The 20,466-nt window shown below is 43.2% G+C and overlaps 1 pseudogene; it reads right to left on the bottom strand.

The window, feature by feature from the left end:
• Positions 1-17,881: 17,881 nt before the first annotated feature.
• Positions 17,882-18,364, bottom strand: LOC125134089 (60S ribosomal protein L21-like; annotated as a pseudogene).
• Positions 18,365-20,466: the final 2,102 nt, after the last annotated feature.

Raw genomic sequence — 20,466 nt, 5'->3', positions numbered from 1 at the left:
CCAGCTGGGATTGAAAAAGCAAGACACATTCATCTTGTGGAGTGTATCTACAGTGGGTTAATGCACAGCAGTGAAAATTACTGAATTTAACAAATATGATGAGCAAAGAGCCATAGAAATGTACATACATTTTAGATCCATTCATAAAATTTTAAAAAGAGGCAAAACATCTTTTGCATAAGTGGTTCATAATAAAAAACACAGATATGATAAATAAAATTCAGGAATGTGGAAACTACAAGAATCCAGGAAGATGAAGAGATAAATTTGCAAGCTGATTCAAAGTTATTCGTGTATTCTTTCTTAAGCTGGATTGTATTTACACAATTATATACTTTTAAAATATATTCTTCAGTAATTATAATTTATCTTTGATGAAATTTAAAAAATTTAAATATAACAATTGAATAACTGTCCTTGTATGATTGTATGAACATGGAAAAAGTCATGGGATGTGTATATCATATTTTTAAGTGTTCTACACAAGGGTAGTGTAGGAGCTTGTGAAGGTAAATATGTACAGAGGAGAAACTGATAGGTGATGTAAGAAAAAAAGCCTGTTAAATGCGTAAAATACATATATCTGTTATTTACATGTATGTGTGTTAGAAGATACTAAGAAATACCGAGAATCATTATCACAAAGCAGTAGGCTTTCAGGTGTTTTCACTTGGTATTTTTACGCCCCACTTGAATTTCTGACAAGGTCTATTTCATGTAATAAAAGTATGGCCACTCCTGCTTTCTTTGGGTTACCATTTGCATGGTATGCTTCTCCCACACTTTCAGCTTCTGCATGTCCCTAAAGTGAGTCTCTTGTAAATAAAATATAATTGGATCTTTTTAAATTATTAATTTAACCACTCTCTGTTTTTTGACGGGGAAGTTTAGTCCATTTTCCTCTAAAGTAATAATAGGGAAGGACTTGCTATTAACAATTTTGTTATTTTGTTAACTTTTTTCTGTTTGTCTTACAACTTTTTTGTCACTCCTTTCCCTTCTTCCTGTCTTTGTTTCATTGGTGTGTGTGTGTGTGTGTTTGGTGATGTACTTTAATTCCTTTTTCATTTTCTTTTGTGTCTCTTCGTTAGGCATTTTCTTTGTGGTTACCATGGTACTTACCTAAAACATCTTATAGTCATAACAAGTATATTAAGCTGATAACAACTTAACTTCAATCATATACAAATACTTACATTTTTATTTCTCCCCTCAGGTGTTGTGTTTTTATATTGTATATCTACTAACATTTTGTAGTTACAATTTTTTTTGGCTGTGCCCACAGCATTATAGTTATTTTTGTACTTCTACATTTTAACCTCTATTTCAGAATTAAAAGTGATTTATGCACCATCACTGCAGAATTATAGAATTCTGCATTTGTCTGTATTTACCTTTCCCAGTGATTTATACTTTCGTATTCTTTCATGTTGCTCTTTAGCATTCTTTTATCATTTCAGCATGAAGAACTTCCTTTAGCATTTCTTGTAAGACAGGTCTAGTGATGATAAACTCCTTTCTAGTGATAAAACTATCATCACTAGTTTATCTAGTGATGATAAACTCCTTTCCTTGTTTCTCTAGGAAAGTTTATTTCTCTTTTACTTTCAAAGGATAGTTTTGTCAGATACATCATTCTGAATTGGCAGTTTATTCTATTAGCAAGTTGAATATATTATCTCACTCCCTCTAGCCTGCAAGACATCTGCTGAGAGTCTTACAGGGGTCCCCTTGTACATGACAAATTGCTCTTCTCTTACTGCTTTCAAAATTCTCTCTTTGTCTTTGACTTTTGATAATCTGTCTCATTGTGCATTACTTTGGATTCATCCTTTTTGGAGTCTATACAGCTTTTTGAATCTAGATGTCATTTATTTCCCCAGATTTGGGGAGTTTGGGGCCATTATTTTCTTTCTTTCTTTTTCTGACTGAGGCAACACTGATGTATAACATTATAGAAGTATCAGGTGTGTGCAACATTAAATTTCAACTTCTGTATAAGATATGGCATGCTTACCACTAAAAATTTAGCTTCCATCCATGACTATACAGTTGAGCACCTGTTGGGAAGCAGAGATATTGAATAGTACCCTCTGAAAATGAACTTTGAGACTGAAAAATGAAGGCAGCAACTCCATAAAGTGCAACTATGAAATTTATTGCAGGTAACTTACATATAGGCAGGAAATATCAGATGGTGGATAATCCAAACATATTCACAGCTGCACTCCACATCATCAAAAAGGGTACAGGGAAACTTAAAGAGACCAAAGATAAAAATACATGCTGACTACCATGCCAAAGGGAACTGAGGATTTTTCCTCTCCCTGGGGGGGTCTCATGACCATTAACCATATATATCAGCAAAAGGCAGTCTTCCAGGTTTTTTATATCAGATAAAGGCAAAGGTAAAAGTTGATGGGGAACTTATCTGGCTTGGGCACATTCCTTATAAGTAGGCTAAAGGGGAGGAGCTCCTGTAGGACTGTGAGCCTGAGATGGAGCTGACAAAATGGAGCCAGTATGGTTCAACCACATACCCCCTTTACCCATTTCACCTCTCCTCCTGCCCACCCTTTCCCCTCTGGTAACCACCATTATTTTCTCTATATATACATTTAGTTTGCTTTGTTCATTATTTTGTTTTTGTTTGTTTTATATCCCACACATGAGTGAAATCATAAGGTATTTGACTTTTTCCATCTAATTTATTTCACTTAGCATATCCTCAAGGTTCATACATGTTGTCACAAATTGCAGGACTTCATCTTTTTTATGGCTGAATGATAATTCATGTGTGTGTGTATCACACATCTTTTTTATCCACTTATCCCTTGGTGGGTACTTGTGTTGTTTCCATATCTTAGCTATTGTGAATAATACTAAGATGAACATGGGGTGCATATATCTTTCTGAATTAGTGTTTTCATGTTCTTTAGATAAATACTCAGGAGTATAATAGCTGGATCATATGGTAGTTCTATTCCTAATTTTTAAGGAATTTCCAGCCTGTTTTCCATAGTAGCTCCAGCAATTTATATTCCCACCAACAGTATATGAGCGTTCCCTTTTCCCCACATCCTTGCCAACACTTATTTCTCACGTTTTGTTGTTGTTGTTTTTTTTTCTCCTTTTTGGACATCCTGCAGCATATGGAGTTCCCAGGCCAGGGATCAGATCCAAGCTGCAGGCTTGACCTAAGTCGTGGCTGCAGCAATGCCTGATCCTTAAGCCACTGTGCTGAGCCAGGCGTTGAACCTGCATCCTAGTGCTCCCAAGACAACACCAATCCCATTGCACCACAGCAGGAATGCCATTTCTTGCCTTTTTGATAACGGCCATCCTAACAGGTATGAGGTGATTATCTCATTATGGTTTTGATTTGCATCTCCCCAATAATGAGTGAACGTGTGTGTGTGTGTGTGTGTGTGTGTGTGTGTGTGTGTATTCACACATTTAGAGTGTATGGAATAATTAAATGACTCAGTGAAAATCATGTAAATACATACTTAATTTCTGACATAGGTATGGATTTTCTAAGTATAACACCAAAGATAAAAACACTGAATAGGAGTTCCCATTGTGGCTCAGCAAGTTAAGAACCCGATGTAGTCTCTGTGAGGATGCAGGTTTGATTTCTGGCCTCACTCAGTGGGTTCAGGATCCAGTGTCACCACAAGCTTTGGCATAAGTTGCAGATGCAACTCAGATCTGGGGCTGCTGTGGTTGTGGCAGCATAGGACCACAGCTGCAGCTCCAATTCAACCTCTAGTCTGGGAACTTCCCTACGCTGCAGGTTCAACCATAAAAAGGAAAAAAATAACCTAAATAAATACCGAAAGTTTGACTTGATAATTATTTTTAAATATCCAACAATGCCTGAATGGTCATACATTTTTATTTTTATTTCATTTCATTTCATTTCATTTTTGCCTTGCCTGTGGCATTCAGAAGTTCCCCAACCGGGGATCAAACCAAGCCACAGAAGCAAACCAAGCCACAGCTGGGGCAATGCCAGATCCTTAACCTGCTGAGCCACCAAGGAAACTTGCCAATGCATACATTTTTAAAAACTGAATTGGGACAAAAAAAATTTAATGTATATGACTTACAAACAGATGATCATCTTGACACAATGTGCTTGCTTCACTCAGTATGTTAATAGCCCATACCCAGAGAGGAAAAGAAGCCAGTCACTTTGTGTTTTAGGATTTCATCCTGCCTTCTGTAATGTGCAAGCTGTGAACTTTTAGATCACTCATTACTTCCTTAAGTTCTGTTTTGGATTCCATACTCCTCAATAATCCCAGGTCGCCCTCTACTGTCACAATACTCTCTTGCCTCTTCCTCCTCAATGAAGACATTCCCCCAACCCTGCTGTATTTCTTTACACTTTTCCCTAGGTAGCTCCACTTTCTTCATAAGCATGCTTGATTACTCCAGTGTATATTCTGATATATTAATCGATGCAGGTTTTCCCTCCTGCTTTTTCTATTCGGTGACCGCTCCTACCGCTCACACCCTCCCCCGGCATTCCAGCAGGAGGCCAGGAGACATCTACCACACTGTGGTCAAGAAAGGAGAAAGAAGGAAACAAAACCCAAACTCTGTTTTGGAGTTCCAACATCAGATTTTAGATGAGAGGTAGCAAACATTTTTGGAGGATTTTTACTCCTCCAGACTAGTTCAGATTGCCTGGTTTTGCAGAGGGAAGAGGGGATTTTTATAATGTGAAGCTTCCCTCTCTACAAAGCAGTGGGAATGTCTACTACAGACTGGACTTAAACTCCACCCTGCAAAGAGAGACACCAAAGGGGCTGATGAACACTGAGTGGGATGAGTTTGCCCTCAAAATGACAGGGAATAAATTTATGCTACGGGGAAGAACGATGACCTCAGCAGAACTTGTCATGAGTCATCATAAAATGAACATGTTTGCTTTTCACTCCTCAGGCTGTGGCCCAATTCCTTTTCAGCGCATAATGTGGAACTGCTACCTAAACGTTAGGTTCACACACAGGTTTTCCCTCATGTACCAATGCTCATTCTGAAGAGGATCGTTTGTTTTCTCCCAGAAAACATTATCTCAGAAGTTTGGTGTCGTGGCTCCATTGCCTTATAGTGTTCAAGGTTGCTTTTTAGAAATCTGAAGACATTTTTCATTTTTCTTCCCCTTGTTTGCCTTCTGGAATCTTCAGGAATCTCTTCTTTCTCCTTACCACTCCAAAATTTGGGTATGGGCTTATTTTAAATCATTTCCCATTAAAAAAAAATGAGACCTTTCAGTCTGTAAACAGATGTGTTTCAGCTCTGACCATCTTGTATACTTTCTTTGATATTTTCTCCTATTCATGCATCTATTTCTTTCTTCTAAGGATATCTATTATTAAGATATTCACCCCCAGGAAAGTTTTGCTATTTTTCTAATGTTTCTTTTCTAATATTCTTACCCCTTCTTTCAATTTCCTAAAGTTCCTCCATATTATCTTCCAGCCACTCCAGTGAATATTTTATCTCTTCGGTTTCTTATTCCCTAAAGGCCTTTTTGGACTTCTATCATTCATTTTAATAGTATCCTACCCTTGCCTTACGCATGCAGTGGAGTTTCATATCTCACCAACAATATTACTTACAAATTATAAAATTTTATTCTACTTCTTTAATGTATTTTTCTCCCATGTTACTTTTTTTTTTCCTGTTGGTCTTTTTGTTTCAGGATAGATTGTTTCCTTCAAGTGCCTACTGGACCTTGATGATCCATTTTAAGGACATAGCCTTAAAATGCTAAATCAGGAGTTCCTATCGTGGTGCAGAGGAAACGAATCTGACTAGGAACCATGAGGTTGCGGGTTCAATCCCTGGCCTCGCTCAGTGGGTTAAGGATTCAGTGTTGCCGTGAGCTGCGGTGTAGGTTGCAGGTGTGGCTCGGATCCCACATGGCTGTGACTCTGGTATAGGCTAGCAGCTGTAGCTCCAATTCAACCCCTAGCCTGGGAACTTCCATATGCCACGGGTGTGCCCTTAAAAAGAAAAAAAGAGAGAGAGAGAGAGAAAATAACAAATGCATATAGAAAATTAAATCACAAGACAAATCTTGCACAGAAAAATAGTACATTTCAGATGAGTCTATGGTTAAACCCAGTTGTCAAATACTGAGTGCTTAAAAATTGTTGAATGGGAGTTCCCGTTGTGGCGCAGTGGTTAACGAATCCAACTAGGAACCATGAGGTTGTGGGTTCGATCCCTGGCCTTGCTCAGTGGGTTAACGATCCGGCGTTGCCGTGAGCTGTGGTGTAGGTTGTTGACGTGGCTCGGATCCCGCGTTGCTGTGGCTCTGGCATAGGCCGGCGGCTACAGCTCTGATTAGACCCCTAGCCTGGGAACCTCCATATGCCGCAGGAGCAGCCCTAGAAAAGGCAAAAAGACAAAAAAAAAATTGTTGAATGAAGGGCAGATATTTATAAGAGGACTATTCGGAGATTTTTGTTTTACCACAAGTAACAAAGCAGTTTCCGAAGATTTGCGTATCACGACTGATGAGCACAAAGGGGCTGAAAACTGGAAAACAAGCAGCCAGGAATGCACTGATGTTCACTAGTTGCAAGGGTTGATTGACAAAACAAGTCATATAAAGTGAGAAGAGGGAGGAGAGAGAATAAAAGGAAACAAAGGAGCTCACCAGAAGCAGCACAGTGTGAGTGGCCGGAGGCTCTGGGAGAGGGGCTGGTGTGGTAAATATATCGGATTCTCTGCTTATGTCTTTGCAGGAAGAGCACAATGGAGCCACTGGCCTAACCCATGGGTCCCAGACACAAAATATCAAGGAAGGAAAACAGGAATGTGTAGAGTGAAGCCACGGGTGAATCAGACCCTTTTGCAGAACACAATCCAAAAACGCTTTCCTGTCATGTTTATAGTATTCCCTAGGTCAGCCACTCTCTTTGGCACAACAATATTTATCAGGAGATGAAGAATCCAACACAGGGAACAGGCAGGTTGAACAAATGTAGGAGCTTTACGTTTGAGTTTGGCCCACCTGGAGTTACTAGGGCTGATGGTGATGGCCTCGAAGCTGCTCAAGAGGCAGATGGTGCAGAGAGAAACCCCCCAGGCCACTCTGTGAGCGGAAAAGCTAACCTTACACCCAACTTCTCCCAGGAAGTATTTCCAACCAAAAGCATCCAGTGTCTGAGGGAGTCCCCTAGAGAAAAGGAACAGGAAGTTGGCAAAGGTCAATGGGTTGAGAATCAGATCTGTGGGCCTCTGAGTGTGTTTAGTGAACGAAGTCAATATGTAGAGATAAAGGAGTGAGGAATTCCCTAGAAGCCCAGCTCCACGCTGGAAGAGGAAGAGAAGCCCCATTACCAACTCACCAGAACCCATAATGTCAAGGCCCACGAGTTTATTTTATCATCAAAGCCAGATGCTGGAAGGAAAGAGAAGGTAATACACGATTTTCCTTGGTGTGGCAAATTCGCTATGAACAAATTTCATTTTTTTTTTCTTTTTCTTTTCTTTTTTTTTTTTTTTGTCTTTTCTAGGGCTACATCCAAGGCATATGGAGGTTCCCAGGCTAGGGGTTTAATCAGAGCTGTAGCCGCCGGCCTACGCCAGAGCCACACCAACACGGGATCCGAGCCGTGTCTGCAACCTACACTGCAGCTCATGGCAACGCCAGATCCTTAACCCATTGAGCAAGGCCAGGGATGGAACCCACAACCTCATGGTTCCTGGTTGGATTCGTTAACCACTGAGCCATGACAAGAACTCCGAACAAATTTCATCTTTATTCACATATGCAAAATCCTACTTCAGATGACTGGATAGACACATATTGATTCAAACTACCTTGAAAGAGTAAACTAGTTCTTTCCAAAGTTGTATATGATTTGCTAGCATTTTAGGTAGGGTGAATGGACGTGTATTTATGAATGATGTGTGTCAAAACAGGCTACATGATGGCAGAAAATGAGCAGTTTATGATCCCAATATTTCCTTTCTTTTTCCCACTTTGTAGTTTAAAAATTTTAGATTAAATGCCAACTTTTAAACATAGATTTTTTTGGGGGCAGGGGGTTCTCTTGAAAAGAAAATACCAGAGTTCCCATAGTGGCACAGCAGAAATGAATCCGACTAGGAACCATGAGGTGGTGGGTTTGATCCCTGGCCTGGCTCAGTGGGTTAAGGATCCGGTGTTGCTGTGAGCTGTGGTGCAGGTCACAGACGTGGCTCAGATTCCGCATTGCTGAGGCTGTGGTGTAGGCCGGCAGCTGTAGCTCTGATTAGACCTCTAGCCTGGGAACCTCCATATGCCGTGGGTGCGGCCCTAAAAAGCAAAAAAAAAAAAAAAAGAAAAAAAAGAAAAGAAAATGCCAAGGTCTCGGCCAGTGTTTTCGCATGTAAACAGTTACTAGAGCTAGGTAATAGCAACGACATCAACTAGGCAGACACCCTCTACTTCAGCATAATCTCCATGATAGCAGCTTGATTCATTCACATTAATGGCTTAAGATTTTTTTTTTTTTCCTTTTTACGGTTGCACCCGTGGCATATGGAGGTTTCCAGGCAACACCGGATCCTTAACCCATCGAACGAAGCCAGGGATCGAACCTGCCTCTTCGTGGATGCTAGTTGGGTTCGTTAACCACTGAGCCATAACTGGAACTCTGGCTTAAGATTTTGAATTGACAATTTCCTCTTTATAGTAAAAGGTTTAGTAAACAGAAGGGCACAAGATGATGTTAAACAAATATCTACATGAAAATTTCACACAGTTCCAAAAATAAGTATAGCAAATCTGAATAACATGAGAGAATAATTTTAAACTGTGGGAAAAAAATTTTTTTAAATCAACCAAATGCATTTTGCTAAATTTTGCTTAGGATTGTAGAAGGAAGGTGGCATTGAAGGTAAGAGAATAAACTAGTGAACTAGAAATGAAAGTAACTCTACTTGATACAAATATAAAAGATGTGAATGAAACTATATTGGTAAACAAGGTCAAGACAAAAGGGAAAAACATGAACAACTTTATAATATTGAAACACTACTACTACAAGGAGTTCCCTGGTGGCGAAGTAGGCTAAGGATGCAGCCAACAAAAGATAGATAGATAGATAGATAGATAGATAGATAGATAGATAGATAGATAGATAGATAGATATATCGCCTGTAAACATCGTGAGAGGATATTATGTTCACAAGCTTAAGAAACATGTCAATGGGTGCAGAAGAAAGATGATAATTTCGGAGAGAGACCTTTGATGTTCTACACTTGATGCTCCCCTGTGTTGTATTTAGAGGCCTAAGCCTTAGATAACAATATGCCAGGTGACATGATTTGGGAGCAGCTGATTCAGGGAAATGAAAAGCCTTGCTTACTTGAGAAAATGATGAAAACAAACGCAGGATTACAACTCTCCTCAGACACTCAGTCCTCTCTTTTCCCACCAGATCCCAGGATGGCAGATGAGAGAAGAAATCTCGGGAGTTCCAATGGTGGCTCAGTAGTAATGAACCCAATTAGTATCCACGAGGACGAGGGTTCCATCCCTGGCCTCGCTCTGTGGGTTAAGGATCCAGCGTTGCCATGAGCTGCAGTGTAGATCGCAGATGCGGCTCGAATGTGTTGTTGTGGCTGAGGCCAGCAGCTCCCATTAGACCCCTCTAACCTGGAAACCTCCAGCACACGTGACCCTCCAGCACACGTGACCCTAAAAAAGCAAAAAAAAAAAAAGGGGGGGTGGGGATCTCCCCACTAGGTTCTGCTTCTTTAGTATTTCAAGTGGAGTCCCTGGACAGGGAAATGGCAGTGACAGGGTGGCTCACTGTGGTTCTGTGGAACTTGGGGCTTCCCGAGCTACAGCCATTGCCCTCTCCTCTGCTTCCACCCAGCAAGGGCCCAAACTAGAGCCTTGCTGTGACCTTTCCACAGAGAGATTACCAGTCAGAGATGGAAAACAGATGCTTGCAGAATAAGAGTTAGGAGAGAGGAGATTCCATCGTGTCGCAGCAGAAACGAATCCAACTAGGAACCATGAGGTTGTGGGTTCGATCCCTGGCCTCGCTCAGTGGGTTAAGGATCTGGCGTTGCCGTGAGCTGTGGTGTAGGTCGCAGATGTGGCTCAGATCCCGTGTTGCTGTGGCTGTGGCATAGGCCAGTGGCTACAGCTCCGACTGGACCCCTAGCCTGGGAACCTCCATATGCCTCAGATGTGGCCCTAGAAAAGACAAAAAAAAAAAAAGATGAAATTTGTTCATAGCAAATTTGCCACACCAAGGAAAATCATGTATTACCTTCTCTTTCCTTCCAGCATCTGGCTTTGATGATAAAATAAACTCGTGGGACTTGACATTATGGCAGCCCTAGAAAAGACAAAAAAATAGAAAAAGAGAGAGAGAGTGACACTTCTCCAATAATAAAAGTTTATATACTTAATTTTTTTTTTCTTTTTTGGCTGCACCCAAAAGTTCCTGGGCCAGGGATTGAATTCAAGCGACGACTGCAACCTACTGCACAGCTGCAGCAACACTGGATCCTTTCGCCACTGCACTGGGCTGGGGATTGAACCCGAGCACCCCAGAGACGACACCAGATCATTAACCCACTGCACCACAGTGGGAACCCCTACTTTTGATTTTTTGAACCACGTTAACATTCAAAAAACATCACCAAGGATGGCAAAGGGTAAAAAACTAAAACTTAAAGAAATGAACCCAACTGTACTTCAATGACTACAATGAAGGAAGAACAAAAAGAAAACTAAGAGCACAACATTTGAATAAAAACCCTCAGTCTTGGGTCAGGCAGGAGCGGGAGGAGAACAGCAAACTGATGGCAAATAAATCCAGAACTCTTTTGAGCAGGTTTGTTTTCTGTGGTAGTGCAGATGAAGCAGTCTTGAAACTACAATTTCTGCACTGGGAAAATGAATAATTGTGTTGCTATTGCTATTGAGAGCTGGTGTTCTCACTAAGGGAGAACAAACATTCAATAGCCACTCAGTAGAAAGAAAGGCCACGATGTACCACGTGGAGTTTGAATAGAGCCCGCTTTCACACTAAATGGTCCTGGTTTGGGAAATAAGTCATTTGTTCATGCTAAGCCTATAAACTCTGGGAGTCAGGGGGTGGGGTAGGGGTATCACTGGTGTGACCATGTGTATCGAATGCATAAAATCAAGGGAGGAAAGAAATGTTCTAAGTATAGTACTTTGCACATTTTAACTTACTAATTTCTCTTTAAAAACAAGAAAGGGGGAGTTCCCATGGCAACTCAGCAGAAATGAATCTAACATCCATGAGGACAAAGGTTCGATCCCTGGCCTTGCTCAGCAGGTTAATGATCCAGCGTTGCCATGAGCTGTGGTGTAGGTCAAAGATGGGGCTTGGATCTGGTGTTGCTGTGGTTGTGGTATAGGCTGGTGGCTACAGCTCCGATTCAATCCCTAGCATAGGAACTTCCATATGTCGAGGGTGTGGCCCTAAAAAGACAAAATAAATAAATAAAATAAAAATAAGAGAGGAGTTAATGTTGTGGTTCAGTGGGTTAAGAACCTGACTAGAATCCATGGGGATGAGGGTTGGATCTCTGGCCTCGCTCAGTCGGTTAAGGATCCAGGGTTGCCACAAGCTGTGGGTCAGATCCAGTGTTGCATGGGCCAGCATAAGCCGACAACTGCAGCTCTGATTCAACCCCAGCCTGGGAACTTCCACATGCTGCAGGTACAGCCCTAAAAAGAAAAAAGAGAAAGAAAGATGCTATTATCATCACCCATCTACAGATATGAAAAATTTAATAAATTACCTAAAATTACACCACAGTAATGTAGGAGCTTTTGAATCCAACCATATCTCCTACTTTCAACCACTATATCATAGCTAAGCACAGAGCCTTTTCAGAAAAGGAGTTTAACAGCGTCTTGTGTACAAATGCTCACTCCAGGATCTCAGAAGTCACCTCACTTTCCTTTGGAGGTGTGCACAGCACACGTCCTTTGTAATTCTGGTGAAGGAGCTGTGGTCAGAGAAGGGAGAGGGGATCACAGATTAGCAATATCACTATAAAGTCTATCTTTAGTATATTATAGTAAAAAAAAAAAAAAGAAAAGGGAAAAAAGGAAGGGAGAGAAAGAGAGAGAATGAAGGAAGGGAAGGAGGGAGGCCTGGTGTCGTTCTTCCCGGGGATGACATTAATGAATTTCCAAGTGTCCAGAAGCAATGGCACATGCAAAGGCATCCACGCCACTTCCTGTTTCCAGCTCCAAGTACACGGTGCTGAAGGGACCCCCCACACTCTATCTGAGATGTCACGTTGCCAGTGACAGGAATATCAGGGTTTTTTTTTGTTTTTTTTTGTCTTTTTGCCATTTCTTGGCCTGCTCCTGCGGCATATGGAGGTTTCCAGGCTAGGGGTCGAATTGGAGCTGTAGCCACCGGCCTACACCAGAGCCACAGCAACGCGGGATCCGAGCCGCATCTGCAACCTACACCACAGCTCACGGCAACGCCGGATTGTTAACCCACTGAGCAAGGGCAGGGACCAAACCCGCAACCTCATGGTTCCTAGTCGGATTCGTTAACCACTGCGCCACGATGGGAATATCAGTTCTTAACAGCTCAGATTTGGGGTGTTCCACCTTTAAGCTGAGCCTCATGTTCACTATGAAACAGGACAAACAGTGCTTTAGGTCAGCATCCCTGCCCACCACACCCCTCACCAGAGCCTGTGATGCAGAGCTGTCAAGGTGCTATTGAGAGAGAACTCTCCGGAGGGAAGGTGGCAGGGAAGGCAAGGAAGAGAGGCAAGCCTGATCCCACAGGGGCCCTGGCACACACTCTGCAGCACGGAGTTAGTCCCCCCATGGAGACGATGGTTAGGCTGGCCTTAGAGACCCTGCTTCCATTCATGGGCTGCTAGCCGCTCAGCTGATAGCCTTGCAGGGGAGGCTGCTCTTTAATGAAGGGCAGAGCTTCTGAGGGATGTGCAGGTGTGAGGCTTTAGTAGCCAACACTCAGAGCAGCTGGGGATGGATACACCAGCCAAGTTTAAGGGATTCTCTGCCTCAATCTGCCTTGGGGGATTGCAGTCATGAGCACCAGGGCAGACTCCGTGAGAAGTCCCCAGAGTCCCACGAGTTATAGTGAATGAGTGCAAGTCATTGGAAATAACTTGCGGGAGTTCCCATCGTGGCTCAGCAGATACGAATCTGACTAGTATCCATGAGGATGCAGGTTCAATGGCTTCAAGCAGTGGGTTAAGGATGCAGCATTGCGAGTTTCTGTTGTGGCACAGAGGAAACGAATCCCACTAGGAACCATGAGGTTGCAGGTTTGATCCCTGGCTTCATTCTGTGGGTTAAGGATCTGGCATTGCTGTGAGCTGCGGTGTAGGTCACAGACGCATCTCGGATCCCTTGTTGCTGTGTGTAGCTCCATATCAAACCCTGGCCTGGGAACTTCCATATGCTGTGAGTGCGGCCCTAAAAAATAAAAAATAAAACTTCACCTTTGGAGTTCCCTGGTGGTCTAGTGGTTAAGAACTCAGTGTTGTCACTGCTGTGGCTCAGGTTACTGCTGTGGTTTGGGTTTGATTCCTGGCTCTGGAACTTCTACATGCCACAGGCATGGCCAAAAAAAATTTTTTTAAAGTAAGCGCACGTTCAATGGGCTCTTTGCTGGATCCTGCCCTGGTGTGTTTCATTTCTTCTCTAGCACTGAGGGCAGGGTGGCGTCAGACCTGGAAATGTGAGAGGGACCCATCCAGAATTAGAGCCCCAAACTCAGGGTTTCTTCTCCCAATGTCATGGCCCATTTGATGACTGAGGCTCAGTGCTGAGGATGTGGACCAGGGGTGGCTTTATATCCATGACTGGTTCTGGGAAATAAATTCAGGAATACATCTCTCCTGTCACAGCTCAGTGGTAACAAACCTGACTAGCATCCATGAGGACTCGCGTTCAATCCTTGGCCTTGCTAAGGATGTGGCTGTGGCGTAGGCCAGCAGCTATAGCTCCAATTCAACCCCTAGCCTGAGAACCTCCATATGCCACGAGTGCAGCCCTAAAAAAACACACACACAAAAAGAGAGACTCAGAATCAACAATTACATCTCTTTCCTGTGGCCTAAGAAGAACCTGAAACAATAGCCCAAAGAAATAGCTTTATATGGACAGTTTTCTAAAGCCAATATTGAAGCAGAGAAAACAAGAAAAAATGAACCCACATTTTCTACATCCATGGTCAAAACTAGACATATGGTCCTAATTTCTTTGGCCACATCTGCGGCATGTGCAAGTTCCCGGGCCAGGAACTGAACCTGAGCCACAGCAGTGACAATGAGAGATCCTTAACCTGCTGAGCCACCAGAGAACTCCATCCAAATTTAAAGAAAATACTTTAAAAGGTTGGAAGGAAAGGAGGAATCTGGCATGTCTAATAGCCAGAAAGGGTGGACAAGAGGTCTCAGGAGGCAAAGAACAAAAAAGAGAATAACTCTAAATACAGTAAAAATGCAAGAGATGTTAGAGGCCTCATGAGAGTCATAAGTTTCCCTGTAATCTTCAGATTTTATACGGCATGCCATCCCTTCCCAAGTAAGAAAGCATATTAGGATTCCAAGATAAAGTTCCAGCACTGAAAGTCACTTTATTGGGACATTTTCTAAAGGGAGAAAAAGGAAAAGCATACTCACACCAAGCAGATCTCTGACACCCGCATAGTGATCCCGTCACTGCCAGGGTTCATGTCCGAGGGTGTGAGAGAGAGCACCTGACCCTGAGTTATAGGTTAGCAACACCGTGATCTCGTTTCCCACCAGAGAAGCCATTATAATGTCACTGCTGCAATGACATTGTCTGCAAGGGGAACTGATAATACCTCTGAGAAACTGTTGGCCTTGATTTAAAAATAGTAATAATGATAACATGAGCAATTACTAACCCTTGACGAGAAAATTCCAGAGAGCCCAGCTTACCTTGCAGAGAAACTTTCCTGTGATATGAGGACACAGATGTGTGCCAAAGGTGGACCAGAGGCAACCTGCATGGCTTGAGCGCAGGACCTCTGGAGCGCCAGCGTCAATGACAACCCCCATGTGCCCATGCTGACATTTTCATCTAACACTGCCTGCCTCATCTGACTCCACAATCTACACCTCGCCCCTCTAACTGCACTCCCCTCCACCCTCCAACTGAGCTCGTCTAGGTTCACTAGGCAAACTTGACTTTCTAGCAGCCAGGAATCCCCTCTTGCTTTCCCAATGCTGGGAGGCAGTGATTTCTTTTCAGAGTCCAGTTCTCGAGGTAAATGCCTGATGTCTAGGTGATACACTTAATTTGGACCAATAGATTCCATTATCTGCCAGCATTTTTCTCTGTACTGGGGAGAGAGCAGGAGTTGGCACACTTTTCCTGTAAAAGGCCAGAGAGTAAGTATGCTAGACAGGGTCTCTGCTAGAGCTGCTCAGCTCTGCCCTTGCAGTGAGACAGCAGCCACAGACAGTATCTAAACAATCCAGTGCAGCTAGGTTTCTTTTCTTTTTCTTTTTTCTATTTTTTTTTTAAGGCCACATTTGCTGCATATGGAGGTTCCCAGGCTAGGGATCCAATCAGCGCTGTAGCCACCAGCCTACACCATAGCCACAGCAATGCCAGATCTGAGCCTTGTCTGCCACCTACACCACAGCTCACGGCAACGCTGGATCCTTAACCCACTGAGCAAGGCCAGGGACTAAACTTGCATCCTCATGGATGCTAGTCAGATTCATTTCCACTGAGCCACGACGGGAACTCCCAGTGCAGCTATGTTTCAATCAAACTTTTTTTAAAAGACATTGACATTCGAATCTTGGAATTTTCAACTGTCCTTAAATACTATTTACACCCCTCTTTTTTTTTTTTTTTTGGCCGTACCTGCAGCATGTGGAAGTTCCTGAGCCAGGGATCAAATCCAAGCCACAGCAGCGACAACACGGGATCCTTAACCAGCTGAGAACTCTTCCCATTTGTCTCCTTTTGCTAGGAGTGAAGTCTTTAAGTTAAAATGGTTGAGTATGTCAAGGAGTAAGTGGCTGAGAGAGTAGAAAGTAGTAGAATATCTTTCAAAATAATAAAAACATTACTGATAATAAAAACATAATGATTTGGTAGTATTTAGTTAACTGTTGTTTTAAAATATTCACACAACTGGAGGTATATAAATTAAAAAAGAGTCTTCCCCTACTCATAGGTTCTCTACAGAAGCAACCAAAGTTGCCATTTTAGGTGTTCTTCCAGACTTTTCTGTACATTGGATATATGTATATACAAGGATCATCTATTTTACACAGAAATGGTATCATGCTATACCTATTGTTTTGCTATTTGCCCTCTTCATTTAAGCACAATTCCTCTACTTCATTTTATGTCAGTTACAGAGATTTAACTCATTTTAAATGTTGAATGATTGGAGTTCCCGTCGTGGCGCAGTGGTTAATGAATCCGACTAGGAACCATGAGGTGGCGGGTTTGATCCCTGGCCTGGCTCAGTAGGGTTAAGGATCCGGCGTTGCCATGAGCTGTGGTGTAGGTTGCAGACACGGCTCGGATCCCGCGTTGCTGTGGCTCTGGCGTAGGCCGGCGGCTACAGCTCTGATTAGACCCCTAGCCTGGGAACCTCCATGTGCCGTGGGTGTGGCCCTGGAAGAGGCAAAAAGACAAAATAAATAAATAAATAAATGTTGAATTATTATCTAGCTGTCCAACATAATTTTCTGTGATGTTGGTAAGCTTTATTTCTATCTGTGTTGTCCAATAGAGTAACCACTAGTCACATTGGCTAATGAGCATTTGAAATGACTAGTTTGATGAAGAAACTGAATTAATAAATTTTACTTAACTTTAATAACTTTATTTTTTTTTCTTAACCAACCTTATTGGCAGCAGGACTCAGAACGAGCGGCTGGGCAGCAGCCCCGCAGGGAGGGCGGGTCACCGAAGACTCACTGTGCTCCCCGCATCCGCAGCCATGCCAATTTTAATAACTTTAAATAGCCACAAATAGCTACCATCTTGGCCAGCAAAGAGTAACAATTCCTCAAAAGATGGACATTGAAGTTGGTCTCGTCCCTCAGTATTACAGATACAGCTTCAGTAAGTGTTACTGTATCCACATCTTTTTCTTTGAAGTTAGCATTTTGGAAGCTAGTCTTAAATGTAAAAATGCTAGTTGAATAAGGAGTTTGCTTTCAGACATTATGATAGCTACTTCCGAACTCAATTACAAAAAGGTTGTAGTCATTACCAACAGCTATCTATGAGAATTCTCATTTCCCCACATTCTCAACAATATTGTATGCTATCTACATGTTTTTAAAAATTGGTAAGTGAAGGCAGAGCTTCTGTGCCTGCCCGCTTGCATCTCTCACAAGCGTCCTATCTTAATAAATCTGTTTCTTGCCTTAAAAAAAAATTGGTAAATGAAAATGTGGTATGTCATTTGTTTCTATTATCAATTCCTTGCCCCAGTGCACAATGGTTACCTTTACCAGGAGAGGGCGCTGGAAGGGCACTGCAGCAGGAGGACTTTGGGGAACTCCTCCATCCCCAATCAACACAACAATAAATCAAGCCCTGAGCTATAGTGGCTGTCATTTCCCATAGTGTAAACAGTCCTATCATAGCCAATTTCTAGCTACCAATATGATATCACTGAAAGTGGAGCTGGGAGATGTACAGTGGTGACCATGATACAGTATAGACACAACAGGCAAGAGCACAGATAATCAGGAAGTGATGTGCTGCGCATGTATTACCTTAGGGTTTTCACGTATTTTACTGTATTGTGAGCCTACGCAATTTTTTTTTTTTTTTAAAGTCTAGGTCTTTTATTTTCTTTACACTTATCACGCCATGAATTCATAAGGAATGGGTTCCAACAGTTCAGGCTCCTTTCCATTGGTTCTCACGAAGTGAGCTTCTCTGGGTGGAGGAGGCTGGCACTTCAGAAGAACCCAAGTCCCTTTCTCTTTGGCTTCCTTCTTTCTCTGATCATTTTCCTTCACACATTTCAGGAAGCTGTCTCGGCTCTTAGAGTGTCTGAAATGCTCCATATGCACATTAATTCTCTTGGCAAGAATCTTGCCCTTAACTTGTTTGTTTACAGCAATGCCAACAGCACGCTGGACTACATTGTAGACTCTTCCAGTTTGCCATGGTCACTTTTGCACTGCATTCCTTTTTGAACAGTGCCCATCCCCTTGCTGTCTAGTATCACCTTTCTTGTAGATTCACATGTATGTGGCCAAAGGAACAGCTCCATGTTTTCTAAAAGGCCTAGAGAACATATAGCGGGTGCCCCACCTCCTTCCTCTTGTGTTGGTCATTTTGGTGAATTACTGGAAGATGGCAGTGCCAGCCAAAAAGCAAGTCTACATAATTTTTAAACACAGCCCTCTGTATCCACTGGTTCTGGATCTGCAGATTCAATTAATATTTTTCAAAAATACCTGAAAAAAAAATTCCAGAAAGCCACAAAAAGCAAAACTTGAATTTGCAGTTCCAATTGAGGCTAGGCGGAAACGAATCTGACTAGGATCCATGAGGACGCAGGCTCAATCTCTGGCCTCGCTCAGTGGGTTAAGGAGCCAGCCTTGCCCTGAGCTCTGGTGTAGGTTGCGCAGGAAGCTCGGATTGGCGTTGCTGTGGCTGTGGTGTAGGCCAGGGGCTACAGCTCCTGTTCCACCCCTAGCCTGGGAACCTCCATGTGCCGCGAGGTGCGGCCCTAAAATGACAAAACAAAACAAGACAAAACCTTTGTTGCACCCCAGTAACTATTTACACAGCATTTATATTGTACTGGGTACAAGTCATCTACAAATAATTTAAAGCACAGAGAAGGATGTACACAGGTTACATGCAAATCCTATGCCATTTTATGTATGTGGCTTCAGCACCATCAGCACTATCCTCGGGGGTGGGGTGGCTGGGTGGGTATGTGCGATCTCACGCACAGCCTAGAACCCGAGCAGATACCGAGGGACCACTGCAATGGTTGTGTTTAACATACGTCTCAAATTTTCCAAGAATCTGCCAGTAGGAAGTGGCTCCAGAACACTGCTACATTCATCGACAGCCATGCAATTGGCCCCATGACTGTCGCAGTAACCGTCACAACCCCCCCCCCCACACACACACACAGTGCCTGCTGTGTTGCCAGCGCTGCCGCACCTCAAGAAGCATCACAAACAGATCACAGACGACACCCTGCTTCATGGAGCGCAAACATGGTCAAGCACGTGCTGCCTCTCAGGGGTTACCCAAGGCTCCAGGGAAGGCGCCTGCACACTGGGAGCAACTGACTGCAACTCCCAGAAGACCCGGGGGCTTCCCATAGCCCTTGGTTTTCCGGTGTCTCTTGCTTTTCCGACTCTGGACTGCATTTCTCCCAGGCCACTGGGTTGGAATCCCCTTGGTCTCCGAAGTTTCTCAAGGTTCTTGGGCTCCGCGTGAGCAGGTCCGGTGGAAGGAGAAATCGATGCAGGGCGAGGCGGGAAGGGCTTTGCAAACTCGGACCCCAGCGGGTGGTGGGGTGAGCCGATGGAAATAGAATGTTTGCTTTTTGTGAACATGGGGGATGAGGTGTGACAGACAGGAGGAGGAGTGGGGGAAACAGGTCAGCGTGTCTCCTGGCCATGTGTGATGGAGAGTTAGGTATGGCGCAGGGCCAGAGTGTGTTGCTGTGCCGATGAGGAACAGCTGTGGTATAGGGGTTGTGTGTGAACATTGTGCGCTTGATAGAGCCAAGATACGCCACTTTGTGAAAAGTGACATTGCATTTGCATGATTGCACACGACAGGACTGGGACATCCTGTGATAGACGGAACGGGAGCCGGAGTATGTGGGCATCTGTGCACACAAAATGGCCATTGTATTCTCTGCGACTGCATGTGAAATATGCGCTCATTTGGTGCTCATGGGGGAGCTGGAGTGTGTCTCCACTACTGTACGGCGGACTCTATATGTGTGTGCGCCAAAGGCAGCACTTTGTGTATGACAGGATCCGTGAGGGAAGGATGAATCCGTGATGGAAGAGTGTGTGTTTGTGTATATCATGACAGAGCAGGAGTGTGAAAGTTCTGGGGTGTATCTCTGTGATTATGTGGGACAAGTGTATATTATGACCATCTATGTGAGACACATTAGCATATGTCTCTGTGACTGTGTGATGGTCATTGTGTATGTGTATTGAGTGGGATTTTTAGTATGACATTTGCTCTAAGTTTCTTTCTTTCTTATTTTATTTATTTCTTTTTGTCTTTTTGCCATTTCTTGGGCCGCTCCCGCGGCATATGGAGATTCCCGGGCTAGGGGTCAAATCAGAGCTGTAGCCACCGGCCTACACCAGAGCCACAGTAATGCCAGATCCGAGCTGCGTCTGCAACCAACACCACAGCTCACGGCAACGCCGGATCCTTAACCCACTGAGCA

This window comes from Phacochoerus africanus, chromosome 8 (assembly GCF_016906955.1).
Source record: "Phacochoerus africanus isolate WHEZ1 chromosome 8, ROS_Pafr_v1, whole genome shotgun sequence".
NCBI classification, from domain to species: domain Eukaryota; kingdom Metazoa; phylum Chordata; class Mammalia; order Artiodactyla; family Suidae; genus Phacochoerus; species Phacochoerus africanus.
This window is presented reverse-complemented; position numbering and strand designations above follow the sequence as displayed.